Here is a 10,223-nt window from a genome sequence, read left to right as displayed (position 1 = left end):
TCCTTTTTCCTTGGAATTTTTATCGCAATAACTGAAAATAAAATTTTTTTTCTTATCCTCAGTAATGCATATTGCACAAGATCTTATTACCAACAGTAGATATTGCACAATTTCTTATTTCTGTCACCAGATACTGCATAAGTTTTCATTCCCAGTAGCAAATATATATGTGTACTTGATCCAATTGAAGATGAGTGGAAATTTGTCTGCTCTCACCAAAAATTAGCTACTGTATCCGAACAAAAGAGAGCTGGTAAGCTCTACTTAGGTTCAAAGCACAAAAACACTTAGTATTACAAAATTCAATTGCATCCACCATTCCCAAAAGCTCTCTCATGCATCAGCATAAATCAGCAAAGGATTAAGAAGGCCATTTTGATATGTGCCTGTAGTTGTAATAAGATATCTGGGATTGATTGCAGCCTGCACATAAATATTGGTCTTACTGAAGCAGTTTTTCAGTGGCCTTAACCCCTCAAGAACTGAGCACTGGCATAGCATAAGCATTGTATGACAGCACAGCTACCATCTAATATGTATGCAACCAAAAAGCAAGAAATCCTTTCCATGTGCCATCTTGGCACTCCACATAATGTATGTTATCTCTGCATTGTATCAGATACCCAATGAACAAGAGGTGTATTGTGCTTAGTATAAATGTAGATCTTTCCACCGCTCCTCTCTTAGGTGAATTCACTTTTGGCTGCAGTTGACAAAATTTTACCCAGCTACAACAGGGGTTAAATCATGCAGGATATGCTGTTGGGAATAAGAATTTGTGAATCATCTGCTGCATTAAATAAGAACGTGTACAGCATTTGTTGTTGTGAATGAGTTTTCTCAACTAAGGAAGTAGTCTCAGTAACTTTATATACAATAGCTGGAAGAACGTGGATCTTTAGGTATATGCAATTTTTGGGAAAGATAATTAGCATGTATTTGCTACTATGACAGCTGGGTTAGGCCTTCATGTTTGTAAAAATGCTTACATAAATATTCCCTTGCAGGGTTCATGATCCGACTTTCCTTATCTCATCTTTCAGTGTAATAGAGCAGCCACCTGAGCTGTTTGTTTCCAAATCAATGCAGATTTAAGTAGACTAGGAAGGTATCAGTGGTTCAAAAAGACTAACTTGAACCTTTATCCTGAGGAGCCTGAATTTGAGGATACTCAATTCAATCATGTGCCTGCATCCCTCCAGCAACCTAGGAATTCTCTGAAGTGATTCTGTGGTTTACTTAACTGAAAAGAGAGTAGCTGGTTGAACAAGGATTATATTCAGAATGTTTCAAGATCTAGCTGATTGAACTGTTGACTTGTCTCTCTTCCTATTAGGTATCCTAAATCAGTTGGATGAGCATTATCACCCAGTTTTTTATTTTTTATTCTGCATAGCATCATCTTTATTTGCCAGGATTATAGAAACTTTTTGATGCTAGACTGCCTAACTTTATAACAAGATCATAGTTCTTCAGGCTGTCTTACCAGTGTTCAATGGTGGTCCCTCAACCTGGCATGACTTTACAGTTCACAAGTCCTACAAGGTGCCCATCACATAGAAATTTGGTGCACAAAGCTTCCTAGTTTGGATCATGTCCTTTACTGAAATGGCAGTATCTAGTTCTCACAAAGTTTTTTTTAAATGTTTCTCTGGAGAAGCTATTTTATTGCATTTTCTACAACGAACATACTTTTAGCTTTAAATAGCTAGTAGCAATGTCTGGATAATGTAATTCCTCCACCACCACCAAGTGTCAACAGAGAATCCCATAAGACTGGTTTTGAAGGAGTAGGTTTGACATTGCTCAGGTGGCAGATCATGTTTAAAACTAAACAGAACCAATTTTGTGTAGTTTGGAAGAAGTAAGCATAACATTGCTCAGGTTGTTGATCCAGTAGCTTCCGCATCATAGCAATATCAAGCACAATCATGTGATCTACAGAATGACATGGTGTAAATCCAAAATGTTTTGTTAGTTTTCTTTTGGAAAAAGAAAATAATGAGTAACTTTGATAACAGTATTTTTGCAACATTTATTTTAAAAACTAGTGAGCATAAAAATTACATAACAATACATAATTCAATAAAGGTTGTATCTGTTATAAAGATTCTGAAATTGAGAGATGTCACATTGACATCTATTTCTACTTGAAATATTTAAAAGAAACATGAATTGTATTTTGGAAGTTAAATTGTAATGTATTCCTGGTAACATGTGAAAACTTAAATTGTTCCTACACAATATCCAAACTACTGGTCTTTATGATAGGAATATACTTCAGCAGAGCTAGAGAACCAGCCATTTAACTTTAAACAAGGTGCTTAAGTATGTAGCTATGTAAATGCCAACTGTGGGTGGGAGTCCCACTCACCCAGTCAGTATGCATTCACTTTGATTTTGTCTGCCAAGAGTGATGTGCTGCTCCTTCCTCTGTGCCTGCCATTTGACTGATTTGTTTGTTTATGTGATTTTTAAATATATGTATATACTGTATTGTGTTGCTCTTTTTACTTAATCTGGACATAACGAACTATTATGATATAAACATAATACAAATCCAACCCCTTATTTTACCCTTTTGTATTGTGTATTCGTATTCTGATATAGAATTGTTCATTCTGACATAATGCAACCCAACAACTTTATTAGCCTTGAGAATGGTAAAACTGGTTTGCTGTTTTTACTTAAAGTATCTGGACTTCAATTGCTAATATGATATAATGCAACTCCATCCCCTTATTTTAGCCTTTTGTGTTGTGTATTCACTATTCTGATATAATTGTGCATTCTGACATACCGCAACCCTACATATTTATCAACCTTGAGTGGAGAAACTGGTTTTATGTTGCCAAGGCAACCAGCTACAACTGGTTTTATCACCTTGCTTACGACTCTACAACACTTCATCTTTCTCGGGGAGAGTTTTATTCCTTAACAGTATGAAGGAAGGTTTGTATTCTGAAAATTACTACAGTGGGTCCCCCATACTTGCGTTTTCAAGATTCACGAACTCACATATTTGCGGATTTCTCTTCAGACCATATCTACCCATTATTCATGGGAAATTCTGTAGTAGCAGTATTTATCTATGAGAAATATCCACAAATTACTGTATTTTCATGTCAAATTCATGATTAAATGCTCTTTTTGGGATAAAACTATTAAAAAACCAGGTATAAGCATTTTTAGTAAGTTTTTCTTGAGTTTGAACTAACAAAATAGGCAGTTTGCAGTATTTTTATGGGGGGTTCAAAGTATTTGCAGGTTCCAGCTCTTCACGGGGGTGGGGGGTCTGGAACACAACCCTTGTGATCATGGGGGTCCACTGTATGTGACATTTGTAATGTTTTAGGTTTTTCACTTGTTGCAGAGCTTGAGGGGACTTGGGAAATACAGGTTCTCTCTCTAGGAATACATTGTAGTATGTTGCCAATTGCTCAATCTGAGAATGGAACCCACCCACCCCCCCCCCCCCAAGTAACCACGGACTGCCTGTACTGTATTTTCCTAACTAGACAAACCTGAGGTGTTTACAATTACATACATGCCCACCTCAAGCGACCCCTCATTCTGCTCCCTTGACCAAAGGACAAAGTGAATGCATACTGACTGGGTGGCTGGGACCCCCATCCATAGTCAGTAATTAACTAAATATTTAACCATCTTGTTTAAAGTTAAACGGCTGGTCTCCAACTGTGCTGAAGTAGACTCCTACTGTAAAGACATCAGGTTTGTATAGTTGAGAAAAATGAAAATCTTTTTAATCAATTTGTATTTTTCATAGCTAACAAACCTGAGGTCGCAGCAATAAGATAAATCTTCTGGTGCTAGCTGCAAACCGGTTGAAAAACAAAGATCGTACGTATCTGCAAGGAATCTGTAGCATCTGGCATCTAATACATACCACAGGTGAAGAGTAGTCACCGACCACACAAACCCTGTGATACATTTTAGTCTTTCTTCAACTGCCTTGGAGAGCAGATGTTCATTTTTCATAGCTAACAAACCTTCAGTCTTAACAGTAGGATGAATCTTCTGGCACCACTAGAAACCAGTTAAAAGCAATAAAAAACTGAAAATGCAAGGAATCTGTGGCATCTGGCATCCGATACTTAGGTGAGGTGGAAGCAAGTCAGAGACCATGCTTGAATCTAGTGATGCATCATTCTTTCTTCAACTGCCTTGGAGAGGATGTTTGCTTTGCTCTCCTCCTCCCAAGCTGGTTTTTTACCTAAGCCCATGTTCATGCTTCCTCTAGGACAGATGCAGCTTGCAGTAGATGTGCTTCCAGACCTACTCCTACTACTGTATCATCAGCTGTTTTATGTATGTATGTATGTATACTGTAATGAATGCTGCTCTGTCTCTCTCAAGGCATTATTGTCTCTTCAGAGAGAGAGAGGCTGGCTTCATATTGTTCCTTTGTTAGCAAGTTTGCATTTGAAATATTGTTTGGGTCTTACTGTACAAAGAAGTGTTCTTCCTCTTCCTCAACATGAATTTGATGGCAGAAGTTCTTTGATTGTGTTGGTCCCGACTACTTGCTCAGGACCATTCAGACACTTCCATCTTGTCTCTTTCCTGTTATTGGGGAAGGCGGGGGGGGGGGGGGGGGGGGGGGGGCGTTAGACGAGTCGTACAGCTCACTCCCTTCCCTTATCCCTTACATATATATATTTTTTTTTTCCTTCTCTCAGGATGTTCCTCTCAGATCTTGGGAGCCCCTCTGCATTTGCTTCCCTCTGCCAAAGTTACCACTTCACTCATTTTTGGTATGCTCGTTGTGTGGCAGGATCACAAGCAAGCAAATCTCCCCACAGTCACTTTAGTCGTACCAACTATTGAACTTTCCCTATGCCACACTTTCCTCTTCACATTACTAAATACACACGGGACAATTGGCTTACCGAAACACACAAACAAAACACACTCATTCATTTATTCACCTCAGACTCTAGATATTCACGGCTAGGCGCTGTGCCGTCTGCTGGATATAGCCTAGTCGTCGCGCCACAATCACCGCCAAGAATCACAACACAAACCAACCAACCAGGCACCACAACCACACACAACTCAACAACCCAACAAATCACTGTGCAGACAAACACCAAAGCAACAACCTTACAAGTCCACATCTAACCACAACACCAAGAAATCACAACGCCTCACCAACAACAACACTCCACAACTCACAAGCTCAACAATCTTCCAACTACACAAGCACGACAACCTTCAAGCATCAGTACAACAGCTTCCCAACACACAAGACCGATTACAACTCAAAAAACAACTCCAGGAAACCACAATAGTATCTTCCAAAAAGACTGCTGCACACAGACGTACTGACTATCACGACTCTCTGTAACAGACTCCCATATGCTTACGCCCGCCATCAAACCACTCCTTACTATCCATCCACCAATTATGATGTTTCTCTCTCTCTCTCTCTCTCTCTCTCTCTCTCGCTCTTGATCGCTCACTCGCTCACACTCTTCGGAAAAACATAGTACGCACTTACATACTATCATATGGCAACACCAGACACGAAACATGACTCAACCATACGAAAACACTCAAACTCTCAACCTAACGATGCTCTCTCTCTCTCTCTCTCTCTCTCTCTCTCTCTCTCTCTCTCTCTCTCTCTCTCTCTCTCACGCAATCCTCGAAGATGTTGTTAAATGTAACTACCATTATCACTCCTCCATAGTTGGTGCTGCATTGAGTTTGGAACCCAGTCAATCCTGACAGCAGTGTTCCTTTCAAGCATTGGACCCCATTCTATACAGTGGCTTGCAGAGTTTGTGTCCTCATGTAGGGGTACCATTCTTAACAGATGACTTCTCCAATGTGTCTTTGTCTGCTTCTATTATTTATCAAATGAAATAAACTTGTCTTTACAATTTTGTTTGAATATGATTAATCCGCTCTTACACACAATGTTTTTCTTTGTAAGCGTAGTCTGCTGTGTGATGTTACGGATAGGTTTGTGACATCATGGCAAGTTCTTATGATGACATAGTTTCAATTGACTCTGCATTTCAAGAGAAGTATGACCCATCTTCCCTACCTTAGGTGTTGGAATTTCTTAGTAAATTCTTCAGCTTTCTTCACTTGTATGTGTACTGACTAGGCCATCCAGTTGCTGTATGAATCTAAGGAAGATAATCTTTGCCTTCTTGTATCGGTGCTCTCCCTCGTCAATAAGGTGGCTTTTGTTTTGTGTCATGAGCTTCTCTTCTAAATCTTGCAACTCAGAGCTCCAGGTGCACGATTTCCTACGATTTGGCGAGTTGGAGAGGTAACTGGAGTCTCCGATATTAGTCCCGAGATATTTCTGAACTCGTACGTATCCCTTGTTTCTTCAGACACTTGGGTAGAGGGAGCAACCAACTTTCATCCTGTTTGTGGCTGGTAGCTTATCCAGGTTCCTTGATTTCTTTGAAATCCAAAATCTGAGGATGTTTCCTACACTCTGTTTTCTTCAGAACTCTGATTCAATTATTCTCTCCAGTCTGAAGTAACCATGAAGATTCTATAATGTCCCAGCCAGAGTTGATGCAGTTTCCTTCACGTAAGAGATTCTGGACGTTTGGGGATGTATTTCCAGCTTAGGCATTGTTGCCTCAACACTCACTTTCATGACTTAGTCACTTTAGTTCCAGATTTACATGGATGTGATCCACATCCATGGGCGTGTTTCCCCGAGAGAGGTGTCATCTTTCTTTCACGGGCTTGTCTTCCCTTCATGTAAAGGAGATGATCATTCCCCTTCTTCTCTCGTAAGTCTCTTATTTGCCTTCAACACATTCTTCTTGTTTGAAGTCTCGTTCACCTGCTAGGTCCAGCTTTCCTTGCCTGCTGTTCACATCAGCGGACGTGTTTCAAGTGACGGCCATGATGCTCATGGCGGACGTGCTCCTTCAGATATTAGAGAGAGCTCCTCCAGATATGAGAGAGAGAGAGAGAGAGAGAGAGAGAGAGAGAGAGAGAGAGAGAGAGAGAGAGAGGTCATTTCTCCAGTTACCAAGAAACCAACACATTCTTGTCTCATTCTCTTAGAAGGTCCTACGTTTGTCATTCACCTTCCAGCCAGTGGTTGTGACCTGTCAATGTTGTGCTGCTGCTTCTTCTTCTTCTTCTCCCAGATGGTGTCACATACGTTGTTTATTGCAGCATGTCCATGTACGTGACTTCACGGTCAGTGACAGATGCACATACTTGACTAGACAGCTGTACATCATAAATGTGTCTGTGCAATGCCTTTGGTTGCATAAGTATTGTCTGACAAATGTTGCCTTGGTGGCGTCCGCCGGGTTTTCCGTATCTTCTAGGTACAAGATCGAAATGGACCTTCAACCTACCACACAGCATGTTTGTGCAATGCCCTTTGGTCACAGCAAACAATTGACAGGCATTCCCTTGGTAGCATCCGACGGACATTCCATGTCATCAACATATAAGATCGATCTTCCAACTGCTATGTCCTTCATTGAGTCGACTCGTTCAATCAAGCCCATACAGCCTTCATTGTGGAAATTGATAGTCTCTTGTGTTGACCTGAAGACTTCAACATTTCTCGGGCAGGAAGAATTCTCTTGTTTCATCTTTTATTTGCAATCTGGATATTTCCTACAAGAATATTGATCTAATGCTTCAACTTTGACACACGTAGTTGCAGTTAGTCTATAGGTTGGATCCTTCACAGTGAAGTTCTGTGGAACCACCTTGCCCTACGCCTGCTTACAAAACTGGGTTCAATTCTGATTGCTCAAGTCATTTTCATGGCGCAAATAGAATTACTTTTTAACTCCATAATCTATGATTCAGACCTACTCAGCTGGTTAGGTACTCGAGTCTAGACCAGGAAGACCTCAAGATGGAGGAAAGATGAGGAAAAACCTTTAATTACTAACTTAGCCTAGCCTATATGGTTGAGTTCTTAGCCTATCAAGTGGTTTAGTTCTTAGCCTAGCCAGTTCAAACCTACCTTTGCCATCTTAGCTCGCCAGAAGATTTATCCTATTGTTAGGACCGAAGGTTTGTTCCGCATATGAACAAATAGAAAATACTTTTAAAATCTGTCATATTTCTGAAAGTACATGATTTCATTACAGTACTGAGATGAGCAAAACTTACAGCTCATCAAACACTCGTACTCACTCCCATAAACTAAAAGGCCTAATAAGTTTTTGCATATTTAAAAGACTGAAAAGTTAGAATTTCAGTTATAAATTTTTTAAAGATATAGGTTACATATTTAAATTACATAAATAAATTTCAGTATACAAACCATTTGATGTGTAGACTAGACTAAAGCACTGTACAGTTTTATAAAAATAATGAATATAAGTCAATATATATACTATATATAAATTAAAGCTTGAATATTATATAAACTCACAGTGCATGTCTAGACATATATAAAAGGTGTATAAATACATTTTACAAATACTAAGGCCTAAGCAAAATACCTCATCCACTTCATGAACTGATTTTTGAAATACTGAACCTACTAAAATCATTTTAACCATTTTAATGCATGAGCTTGTGATAAACTGCCATAATTGAAAAGGGAGTATTGCAAAAACAATGTTTATTATTATTACATAGCCCTAATAATAGTAAAAGTACTACATATCACAGATAAACTGGTTTACTTCAAATTCTGATGAATTAATTGAAAAATTTAAGAAAATTAAATAAGAAAATTCTGTGCAATATTTTAACATAAAAGGTCAGAAATTTTAAATTGGTACCATTGTAAAATTTCTTCGTAAACTTGAAAATTAAAGGCAGAAAGTATACACTCAACTCAAGTGTCACATCATTTTGAATTTTTCCTTGCTGTAAACAATGTCAAACATAAAAAGCAAGGACAGAAAATTTACTTTCCTGAAGTGTCATATTATCTTGATGTACATAATTTTTCTTGCTATACTTGGCACACTTATTTGATCAACATCTGAGGGAAAGCCTGAAAATAAATATAATTGTTTAGACAATGTTTCATATGCATTTCATCTTGTATTTTTCATTAACTTGGCACACTTAGTTAACCACCATTTTACAGAAAGCCAGACATGAATGTTTAATTGTTTAGGAAATGCCTGTTTCAAGTACATATCTTCTTGTAATTCTCATTCATACTAGTAAATATGCACCATGTTTTTCTCTTTTCAGGTATGGTGCTCTTTCATTGTCAAAACAACACCTTCCCAAGTTACTAGAAAGTGTTGTCTGCTTCATTCTATTCACAAACTGGTTTCATCTATTATACTGTGCTGTAGTAGTTTCTTTTCAGGTATGTTACTAAATTGCCCTATGGATTTATGCTTGAGCTGCTGAGCAGAAGCTAACACAGTGGGAAATATATTCCTTAGTGTCATGCTGAACACAACAATACAGATAGATTAGTGGAGGTACACCCTTGTCTTCCTGTCACTCTCCATCTTCTGGCAACCTCATTCCAATATACTATATATATATATATACTATCCGAGTGTAAACTCCAGCTGCCACTGCTCTTAATCCATAATTGTCATTTTAAACCAGGAAATATATTTTGCTATCATGCCTGAATAAATACAGGTAAACTAGTGGAGGTGCTGCACTCTCATCTTGTCAATTTTCATCTTCATGTAATCTATCCGAGTATACATCACACTGACAACTACAAGCTACCACAGTTGTTACCTGCAGTGTTGATAAATTCGTCTTGTCAAAGATGCTTACTTAGTCTCTCTATTTAGAGCTCTGTTTGTGACAAGACAAAAGTGTGCTAAGATTTTGGATTTTGGAAGGTTCACTTATGAAACCATTGTCTTTTCCTATCGTGTACTACCTACTAACTAACATCAGGCTGGAGAAAGCCACAGCCAATATTTGTAAGCTTTGAAAACACTAGGATAAGCTGTGAACCCAAGACATTAACTATTGAAAAAGATTAATACAAATGTTTCATGGTAAGGTCTATCTTTAAAATCATTAGGCAACAATTGATTCAGAACAAATCATTAAGGATTTCAATCGACTATGATCGAAATCCTTCGGTAGAGAGGGCCCAGAAACAATCTAATTTTTCAAAGTTTATCCTCATACACATAAGCCCAAGGACAGAGAGTATGAAAGTAAAAAAATGTACCTACTGAACCACCTATGGTTCAGAGGACTTGAATCAAATTATGTTGTTTATGGCTTACATTAGCCAAGAAATTATG

General features: G+C 38.4%; 1 protein-coding gene across 3 annotated transcripts in view; it reads right to left on the bottom strand.

Annotated features, from left to right (window-relative positions):
• Positions 1-3,246: 3,246 nt before the first annotated feature.
• Positions 3,247-10,223, bottom strand: part of LOC135197939 (anoctamin-5-like) — a 142,723-nt gene continuing 135,746 nt past the window's right edge. For all 3 annotated transcript variants that reach the window (XM_064225219.1, XM_064225220.1, XM_064225221.1), the window contains one exon: positions 3,247-8,980. The gene's annotated coding sequence lies outside the window, so the exon portion shown is untranslated. The remainder of the gene's footprint in view (positions 8,981-10,223) is intronic.

This window comes from Macrobrachium nipponense, chromosome 21 (genome assembly GCF_015104395.2).
Source record: "Macrobrachium nipponense isolate FS-2020 chromosome 21, ASM1510439v2, whole genome shotgun sequence".
NCBI lineage: Eukaryota > Metazoa > Arthropoda > Malacostraca > Decapoda > Palaemonidae > Macrobrachium > Macrobrachium nipponense.
The sequence above is the reverse complement of the archived record's forward strand: the minus strand, read 5'-3'. Positions and strand labels throughout refer to the sequence as shown.